Below are 11,591 nucleotides of genomic sequence, written 5' to 3'. Positions count from 1 at the left end.
ATTGGAGTAATTCATAACATAAATTATGAAAACGTCCAAAACTACTTTGTAAGCTTTGTTCAGTTTTTTTGCAAATTCATCACGATTTATAGAAATTGAGCAATCACTGATTAATAATCGAGTCACTAATTAAACCGAGAAACCACTAATCAATAACCGGACCACGTGTTAAAACATTTAATTAGAACATACCCTACTTCCTTTTACTTCTATTAAGGTGGTCCGGGACACATTTTGAAAAAAAAAAAAAAAATTAAAAAGTTTAGAGTTTTTAAATTTTTTGCACTAATTCACCATCTATTTAATAACCAAAATCATGACAAAAATATGACAAATTTTTAATTTATTTAAATTTAATTTGTTTTTTAAACAATGGGGTTGTTTTAAATCGCTACAATTCAAAATATTCCAAGTCAATTTTCAAATTTTTTGCAAAAAACTGTGCACAAATATCTAAGCTTTAACTTTTATTTGGCGATTTAAAAAATATTAAATTTTATAAAAAATAGAAAATATTTGAATTTTGAAAAATTCAAAGATACATTTTATTTAAAAAATCATATTTTTGCGGAAAACATTTTTTTTTTCAGATTTGTCAAATAAAAATTAATGTAAACTGTTTGAAAAAGACATGGTCCAAGTTTCGTTATTTTATTTTGATCAGTTCTTGACTTTTAAGAGTTTGAATGCAAAAAATCGGGAAAAACTGCATCATGTAGAAAAACGAGTTTCAAGTTTTAAATTTAAGTATAATATTAGTTAAATGCATGCAACAAAAATTATTATATCTTTCGTTCCAATTAAGATAGAAACAAGATTCAAACGTCCTTTTAAGCAGAAAAAAAGAAACGGAGAATTTTTTTAAAATGATTTTTAAAATGCAAAACTTGACGATTTTTGTGTCCCGGACCCCTTAAATAATCGATTTTTTTATTAACTCAAAATAAAGGGTGTGTGTAGGTACGCTCGATAGAAAGATTATTTCTGAAACGCATTGCTTTTTAAACAAAAGTATGAATAACATAGAAAATTTATCTTTCAAGGAGTTTTTTCACTGGTGCCTCAGAGTGAGCAAAAAACAACTTTAAAAAGTACGACCCTAATTTGTAGCGAGCCGATGCAAAAAAGGGTTTTGCAGACATTTATTTTCGAAATATCGATAATTTTAGCATGGTTCAATGAACAACTCGCTAAATATCACCAATAGCGCCAAATTGAAACCAGATCTAAAAGATAAATTTGTTTGCCTAGCCTTTTTTTCTCCAACTTGACTTTATCGACTGCATTGAAACTACACCCAATTTGCCCTAAAAAACGAGTAAGATTCCTTTTGGAACATTCGAATGCAAACAAAATTTAAAGTGTACCAATAATTAGACTCCGAGTCTACATACAAAATTTCAACTTTCTACGCGTACCGGTTTGAGTCATGCAAGATACATACTTACGAACATACGTATATATACATACATAAATACTAGGGATGCGGCGATTAATTGGCTATAATCGGCCAAAATTTTCCGACTAATTGGCGGAAAAAAATATTTTTAAAAATATTTTTAAAGAACTCCTTTAACAAGAAACTGTGATGAATACATTTATTAGCAATAAATAAATGCCATTTTCTGAGAAAATTACTACAAAATGTAGTATGAAAGTGTACTGAGTAAAAACAAAAAAATAGTTTAGAAAGTGCGTCAAACTGAATGAAATATTAAACGATAACCCTCACAGTTGATAGTATTCACATGACACTGCTATGAGTAATTAAAACTCCAGGACTTTTTAAATTGGAATGCGAAAAACATAAGTAAATTCCCTCCCCTCTCCACATATTTTCAATATAAAAAGGACTTTTAATCGAAATCCATATCATGTTAATATTTTTCCCATCCTAGCCCCCCCCCCCTTCACTTGCCTTGCAGATACGTTTTTGGTTTAATGTTATTAACGTTACTTCTATTTATCTTTTGAAGGACAGAAATTAACAAATGTGTATATCCCACTGCAACCTCCCTAAACTCTATCCAACGAAAAAGAGAAAAGTCTTTCGAAAGCTAGTGTTTTATTTCGTAACTAGCTGCATTGCCTGGCTTTGCCCGTTCTACCTTGAAAATAAAAATTGTGTCAAGTGACACATATTCAACAATCAGGCTTAAATAAATAAATAAAAAAAACATCATCCAAAATTTCCCTTCCAAACAATGATGACAGATATTAAAATACTTTTAAGAAATTAAATCGAGAAAGATGAATTTAAAAAGCGTAACAATGGAAACACAAAACAAAATAAGTTTAAGGAATTAAAATGCGAAATAAAATGGTTAACACTTTGAATGGACATGATATTTTTGAACTTGATTTGAAAAGGCTTGTAACTTTTTTGCCTTTGGAGATAGAAGCTCACTTTTTCGACCATAGGTCGAGATACATCTGGAGTAAAAAAGGTCACTTTGTCCAATGGTGTCAAAAAGAGATCTGCGGGACAATTCTTTCAAAGTTTATTGATATACAGTGACTCACAAAAGTGTTCGTACACCTACGACTTTCAGTGAAACTGGACATTATCCATTGGTTAGAATTAATATTTCGTTATAATTATTTTATTATAAGATCTATGATCTATTTTTAACAAAACTACATGAAAATTTTTAATAAAACATTAGAACATAATTTTTAAAAAATAAAAAACCAAAAATTGCCGGAAATTTTGCCTCACAAAAGTCTTCGTACACTTTGAAAAAATGTCAAAAAATTCGTAATTAATCTACTTTTTACAAAGTTGAAATTGAATTCGAATATGAAGTCCAATATTTTTTCACATCATTCCTATGCCATTCTAAATACAACCCAGTAGTTTTTTCAAAATATTGACGGATCTTCTTTTTGAAATGGGTCAAAAACGAAGAGACAAAGAAATAACACGCCACAAGTCATCGTACACTCAAATATTTTCGAATAAATTTGTGATTAAAATTATTATATGCCGTTTATTTAATATTTTTGCATTGTGTTGACCCTTAAAAGTCATTTGGCTTTAATGTTTTGTTTAGTTATTCCTTAATATTGTGCTTCTTACTTTAAAATGGTTGGTATTCGTAAAAAGCAACAAACACCATTCGAAATTTGATTTTTTCCTCACGGTAGCGGTAAATTGGTTTAAAATGTCTCAAAATTAGATAATTTATACTATTCCATAGTAAAGTGCTAGATAAAATGCTTTAAAGCAAAGAATCGGACCGAAAACAAGGTAAGAAAAGGTCAACTGGCAAAGTTAACAAAGCGTGATCGGAGATTTAAAGATAAAAAAAATTATGAAAAATACACATTTGAGTGCTGTAAATGTTTCTGCAGAGTTAAATGAAAAATTTTATATTTAATTTTCACCTAAAATTGTTCACCAAGTGCTCTGATTAGCTGAATTAAATGGGACCTCTTCCCGCAGAAATTTTCTTGATCGTGCGAAAAACAGAAAGCTTACGCTTTTCGTCGCAAAATCAATGATGAATAAGCTCAAAACGTTTTACAATTACGTATTACTTACAGACAAAAATGAATTCAACATTTTTGGTTAAATTGTTGCATAATTGTAAGTAGAAGAAAAAATTTGGAACTTAATCTTAAGATTTTAGTTGGATCAGTTGATCAGGACAGTGAAAGTGTTATAGTGTGAGGGTGCATGTCAGCATCAGGACTTGGTAGTTTGGAATTTTTCGATGAAATAATGAATCATGCCGTTAATTTAAATATTTTAAAACCAAATTTCGAACTCTTAGCCAAAAATTTGGTTAATGGAAACAACTTTTTATCAAGTTTTTTTTATCAAGATAACGATAAGAAGCACACAGTTTTCAACGTTTGCGTCTAGTGCCTCGAAAATTGCCCTAAAATTTAGAAAATACCCCATTCAATCTCCAGATTTGAGCTTAATGCAACATATTTAGAGATATCTGGTGGCTAGATTACAAAAATACGGCTTTGAAACGAAAAAAAAGCTAGAAACAGTAAGACTCAAAGTGTGGCTAAACACTTATTCAGAAATTACGCAAAGAAAAGAAAGAAAAAAGAATGAAATTTATTCCCAGGCGTTTAAAAGGTGTTGTTGATACTGCATGATATTCTACTAAATAATAACTTAATAAAAAGTTAGATTATTCATAGACATTTTTCAAAGTGTACGAAGACTTTTGTGAGATAAAATTTCCGGCACTTTTTGGTTTTTTATTTTTAAAAAATTAGTTTTAAATATTGTTTAAAAACTTTTCATGTAGTTTTGTTAAAAAATGATCATAGATCTTATAATTAAATACCTATTCCGAAATATTAATTCTAACCAATGGATAGGGACCAATTTCGCTGAAAGTCGTAGGTGTACGAACACTTTTGGGAGCCACTGTACAACAGTTTAACCCAAAACATTGAATGTATTTTCATCTATAAGTAAGACGTTGTTCCAAAACGTTTTGAGCTTATTTATCATTGATTTTACGACGAAAAGCGTAAGCTTACTGTTTTTCGCACGAACAAGAATATTTCCTTGTGAAGAGGTCCACTTTAATCCAGCTAATCCGAGAACTTGGCGAACAATTTTAGGTGAAAATTAAACATAAAATGTCGCATTCAATTCTGCAGAAACTTTTTCAGCACTGAAATGTGTATTTTTCATAATTTTTTTAACTGTAAACCTCCGATCACGCTTTCCTAATTTTGCCAGTTGACCTTTTCTTACCTTGTTTTCGATCCGATTCTTGTCTTTAAATCATTTTATCAAGCACTTCACTATAGAATGGTATAAATTAACTAATTTAGAGACATTTTAAACCAATTTATGTCTACTCTGATGGGAAAAAATCAAATTTCGAATCGTGTTTGTTGTTTCTACCATACCTGCCATTAAAAAAAAAAAAAAAGCAGAATATTAGGGAATACATAAACAAAAAATTAAAGGCAAATGACTTTACAGTGTCATTACAATGCAAAAACAATATAAAAAGCCACATATGATAATTTTAATCATGAATTTTTTCGAAAATATTTCAGTGTACGATGACGTTTGTGGCGTATTTTTTCTATGTCTCTTTGTTTTTTGACAAATTTTAAAAATAAAATCTGGCAATATTTTGAAAAAAAAACTGCTGGGTTTTATTCAGAATGGTGTAGGAATGATGTGAAAAAAAATTGGACTTCATATTCGAATTCAGTTTTGCGTTATTTTGGTTTTACTACAAAATTTCAAGGTGTATGAACACTTTTGGGAGCCACTGTATTTGATGAAGAAAGTAGTGACTAAATTTCAGCTAAGCCTAAAAAAATTCGAGCTAAAAACGCAAATAACTCCCGCCGTAATTAAGTCAGAGCATTGAACAAATTGCGTAGATTGCGGAAAATTCTACCCTTTCCAACGATGCGTAATATTAATATGTGCAAGTAATTTTTCACCCCCATATTCGGGAATTTATGTGGAAATTGTGTCAAATTTGGAATAAAAAAAAGAGCTGCTGGTCGAATTTTTTTTCGGACTGGTCTGCAAACCTTTCCGGTGCAAAAAGAAAGATACTGTAAAATTTTCAGCGAAATTGACCGGGTAGTTCTCGAGTTTTGTGCGTTCATACAAACAGAAGCTTTTTGGAGACTTCATTTTATACTATGTAGAAAAGAAAATCAGGACTAGGGATTGCAATACTGGACCAAAAATGCAATACCGGTATTCGGTATTTTTCTTTAATGATACCGGAATACCGGTATTAATACCGGTATTAGAAATTTCCCAAAGAAAAATTCAAGAACATGTTTCGTTGCCATATTTTATTATTTTGTGCAAAAAGTGCATTATTTACTTGTTGTAAACAAATATAAAATGAAGGAACAAAAAAAAAAAAAAAAAAAAATCAATAATAGCAAGAAACATGATAATGTCACTAAGCCTGGACCTCATTTTAGTGAACAAATTTCCTGCAGTTAAAATATTCTCTCTGAATTCAATTCACTCTGGTCAATGGTTCTGTTAATAATGCGCAATCTCTTAAGCTGCCTGGAAGTCAAATAATTCGGTAGATATCAAATTAGTTAAATTGAAAATTCTTTTTATCAAAAGATATTTTCTATTTTTAGCTAATACCAAAAATAAAGGTATTCTATCCCAGCAAATACCGGTATTACGAAATTGCAAATTAGTTCCAAATACTGGTATTGCAATCACTAATCAGGACCATTTTCTAAGTTTTTATTATGACACTCTCACCCTAGCTTTTGATGACACACACACACACAACATTTTTTCTCAGTTATTTTCTTCCTTGTGACTATACATATAATTACATCATACATTTTACAACTTACTCTTTGAGTTATAAATTTCTGATTCAACTAAAAATTTATAATTATCAATTTATTAATATCATTTGATTTTTAAAAATATTATGTACATCATTTTATTATTAATGTTTTTTAAAACAAAGTGCTGGTTGAAGAAATGTTATATTTTACATTTAATTAATTTATTTTGAATAAATTTACACATACATACAATGATGTAACATTTTTGATGTGACGATACTTTTCCGCTTTAGAATAGTGCTTTTAGATAACCTTATAATTTTCTTTACAAAAAACAATAGTCTTGAATTAAATGGCTACTGATAATTAAAAAATAAATTTTAATTTAAAGTGCTCCTTAACTAGCATGCTAACCACAGGCAGTCCCCTAGTATTTTTCAATTTTCATGTTTAGTTAACATTATGTAATTTAATTTTTTTAACTATATTATGAAAATTGGCTGAAATTGATTGGGTGAAATTTTGAAGTTATTTTAGGAAAACTAGTAAAGAGGCGAAAAATTAATCGTCTCTCAGATATAAACTACTAAATATTTCTACAATTGAAATTACACAATGCAAAAAAAAAAAAAAAAGTGACGGAGAAATTATGTAGTATTTAAAAATAATCATTATGGTCATTATTCGGCTCTGCCGATTAATCAGGAATCAACCCATTTGCTTATCGACTCATTACGGGGTGATTATAATTAAAGTTCCACTTTCAAAACGCTGTAAAAATAAAACCACTGGTCAGAATGACGTCAAACTTCAACGGAATATTATCGAAGAAGGGGAGAAATGACAGAAGAAAAATAAATAGTTGGAATTTTTAGCAATAGCGTTGTAAGCATCATAATTTAATAGTGGTCGACTACAAATGACAAATAAATCATAAAATATTACCTAAGTTGTAAATTATACGTTAAAACACCGTACTACTCAGCGTGCACGAGGGTATTGGTATGATACTGTTAGTTCAGTAAGCCCATCCAACACGGAAAAGTCATATCACATTGGATGGGAAAAATCGGTTTTTAACTGTCCTGAGGCCGAAAACCGCATAAAAAGCATCAGTAAAAATCAAATCGGTCTTTAATTTTCGTGAGACTGGCGCAAAAGATGTTCAATATAATGTTCCCCGTTTTCTGCAACAAGTTGAAATCGAGAAACAGGATGTTCCACGACTGATTGAAGTGTTTCCGTGGTCATGTTTAGAATGTGTTGCGCAATGCATGCCTTCAGCTCAGCAAAGTTTGCAATCGGAGCACTGAAAACAACAGCTTTGAGATAGTCCCATATCCAGAAGTCACACGGGTTGAGATCAGGTGATCGGGACGGCCAGGTCTTTCATTGAGACAGTCATAGTGAACTTCTCAGATGCGAAATCAGGAGAAAAAAACGTGTATTTGGCGTTTTTATAACAATTTCAATGAGTCGGACGCATGACAATTGCTTTGATTTACATATTCTGACACTTGCAGCGCCATCTGTTGCTAAAAATTATAGCTATTTATTTTTCTGTTGCCATACGTTTTCCCCCTTCTTCGATAATATTCCGTTGAAATTTGAGGTCATTCTGACCAGTGGTTTTATTTTTACAGCGTTTTGAAAGTGGAACTTTAATTATAATCACCCTGTATATATATCAAGGGAGAATACGTAGTTTTTTGCAGAAGGTGCTTGATAACTTTTCCAATAATTGAAACCTGTGCCTTGACCACTTCTATGTTGAAGGGGATTTATTTTTCCAAAAAATCAATGGCGGAATGGATTTCCGGCACTAAATTACCCCTGATACATACGTACAGAAAATCCGGATGTGTGAAAAGCCTATACTTATCACTACTTATTAAACTTATGTTTTGTTAAGCTCTTCCAAATGTCCTAGCAAAGAGGAGGGTTCTTTATAAGGTCAATGTTATAAATCAGTCTTTCAACTTAAAACTACAGTTGTAATAATCAAACTATCCGCGTTTACGGAAACAACATAAACAGCTCTTTCATTTAAACGAAACATTAAATGACAGAGATTATAATCTTCTTCAAAAAACGCATCGAATATTTCTTGAACACCATCGTATAACTAAGAATATATTAATGGAAATTATTTAAAAGTTACAGTTATGAGCATAACATCGAAATTAAGTAGGCTGCCAATGCGTTTTAGAATGAAATTATTTTTCAAAAAAAAAATTAAACCATAATGGCCTCCTTATGGGTTCAATCTTCGTAAGGCCAAAATGTTCCTAAGAAGGCCAAACTAACAATTACAATCTGTGACACAAGCTTTTTTTCCTTTAATATTTAAAAAGTAATAATCACTATTTAAAAAATGGTTTCCAACAGTGCGTTTTGGAACATTGAATTTTAACGCTGCAGCATTTGTATTAAGTTTATTATTTTGTAGTCTCCTTCCCCAATGGCGCATTTTAAACTATCTTCTTCTGATGTACTTCCTTCCTCTTTTTCTAGGACATTCTTGAGATCTGAAATTTAATCATCTGTTCTATTATCGACTTATTCTTATAACCATATTTACAAAAATAACCCTTTCCATAAAAGAAATGAAATAATTTCAAAAGAAATATCTATTCCGACTGAGTTAAAATATTGAGTTACCCTTGTAAAAAATAACATTACAAACATAAAATTTCTATAATACTACACAAGGGAACAAAATATTTTTTCTTTGGTGCCCAGAGTTTGAGAACTGATTTTAGATACGTTTGAAGCACTGAATCGAAATATAAAATTAATTTTTCTCTAGCAGCAATACTTTTTCAGATAAGTGTTGCTATTTTATCCAAAATGTGCAGTTTTAACTCCATTTTATGCAATTTTGAAGCAAATATAGGCTTCTGAAACAAGGATTACTTCCAGTATATTTGCCCTATTGTCAGTCTGCAGTCCAGTTTCGTTTAGGAAAATTCACTCCATAGAGTAAATATCTGGCGAGTTTAGTAACAATGATTCACGAATTAAGGTCAATTTGTAAGTTCTTGTTTGCATATATTCGCTTCAAGTGATCTGTGACGAGTTAGTACTTCGTACACTGCGATGCATAAGTTTAGACAATGACGTTCTTCAGCTGTAGAATTTAGAATTGCGATAGTAGAAATACAAAAGTCTGCAAACATATTCAAAAACTCTTTTGAAATACTATAACCAAAATGCAATTGTTTGATATGCTTTAACAATACTGTTTTGTATAAAAATAGAAATTTGCTTGTTGCAAAAGTTTAGACACTATTACGAGTTTCCGTGAATTTTTTTTCGTATATGCAAATTTAAAAGAGATGACATCACAGACCTCTTGTACTTAAGGTCTGCCAACGATAACACTTGGTAGTCGAGATGCCGCGAGCTGAGCAGATTAAAGCGGATGAGATAACTAAGATTTGGCAGTTGAAAGCTGAAGGTAAGCTTGTTCCTGAAATTTCGGCTATTATTAATAGATCAAAGAAATCTATTTATCGAGTTTTATCAAGTCACTGCAATTATAAAGCAAAACGCAGATCTGGGAGGCCGCGTGTGACGAATAAACGGGATGATCGTCAGATCCAAAGACTAGCAAACCCAACAAATAACTGTTCGTGAAGTTCAAAGCTCCTTGGGGCTTTCGGTATCAAAGGAGACGATTCGTAGACGAATTTTGGAAACAGGGACAATGGTTCACTGCAAAATGAAAAAGAAACCAGCTCTAAAGTCACATCATAAATCACAACGAATGTTGTGGGCTCGAAATCATATGTCATATGGATCGAAATGGATATCAGTAATATTTAGCGACGAAAAAAAGTGGAATCTGGGTGGTCCAGATGACTGGACATCGTACTGGCATGACTTACGGAAGGAACCCAGATGTTTTTTTAGTCGCCGACAAGGTGGTGACTCTGTGATGGTTTGGGCAGCGTTTTGCTACAATGAACAAGTGTCTTTGACCTTTACCAATGGTCGCCAAACATCGCAGCATTACACTAAGACACTAGAGGATAATCTCCTACCATTTGCTGAGCTTATAGGGGGCCCTCAGTGGGAATTTCAGCAAGACAATGCTTCGATTCACACTGCAGGAAACACAAAATCTTGGTTAAATTCAAATAATATAAAAGTTTTCAATTGGTCAGCGTGTAGCTCAGACCTCAACCCTATAGAGAATCTTTGGGGCATCATGTGTCGTAAAGTTTACTGCAATGGTAGACAATACACTTCTGTATCGAAACTTAATAGATCTATTGAGGAAGTATAGTTCGAAATTGAGCACTAAACCATGCAAGATTTAGTTTCTTCGATGAAAACTCGTATTTATGAACTAATAAAGAAGAATGGATGCACAAGCAGGTTTTAAAAACTGTTTTATTTCGTTTGTGTCTAAACTTTTGAGACAATGTTAATTTTTTGTTACAATGTAAAAACTTGTAAAATGCACAAGTAAACTTTTCATTGCTATAAATATTATATAGTATGCAAAGCACCTTAGTCTAAAGTAGTCTTAGGAAAACTGAATAAATAGATTTCGAAATCTGTGTGAATTCGCTAACCCTAAAATTTTGCGTCGCACTGTACATAACATTTTCAGTGCTTGATTAATATAGGGGTAACCCTAATCAAACCTGTTTCTTTAGTTCTCTAAAGTTATAAAAACTACCTTGTAAACATAAACATTAATGGAGGAGAACCAGGAGTGGTGGTTTCGGGGGTGTTGAGGTTTTGAACCACTCATTCAAAATATTTGTTGGGAAGCAGAGCATCCCACATTTGTAAAAAATATATAAATAAATAAAGGAGAGTACCTTTATTTTCTTACAAAGCACTAACATTTTTTGAAGGAAGCCAGTTATTATTAATCTTACTGAACGGAATTAAAGTATATTATAAAAGAGTTCAATGAAAAAATAATAAACATTATGCATGTATGCATCGCATCTCACAAAGTGAGAAACGTAACGTTTTGGGCCTGAGGTATTCTAGTTGTGCATTTCTGCTTTTATTGCTTCAATTAGATATTCCAAAACGAGTCTTTACGCGTTTTCTCAGCAAATCGACATTATTATCATTGTAGACAGAATTATTCTCATAAACTGCAACTTCTTGGTGGTATATCGGCGCTCTATTAGTGTCCTCATTTTTGCTGACATTTTGGCTGTATATCGCCAAGTTAAAGACAAATTTTTTCAAAAAAAAAAAAGTATTGATGCCGGTGTTACATTGGTTATATTTAGCAAAATTTCTCTATGACCTACATACATTGTTTCCCAACTGGTGGTTCGTGA

This window comes from Uloborus diversus, chromosome 5, assembly GCF_026930045.1.
Source record: "Uloborus diversus isolate 005 chromosome 5, Udiv.v.3.1, whole genome shotgun sequence".
In the NCBI taxonomy this organism is placed as follows: Eukaryota; Metazoa; Arthropoda; class Arachnida; order Araneae; family Uloboridae; genus Uloborus; species Uloborus diversus.
This window is presented reverse-complemented; position numbering follows the sequence as displayed.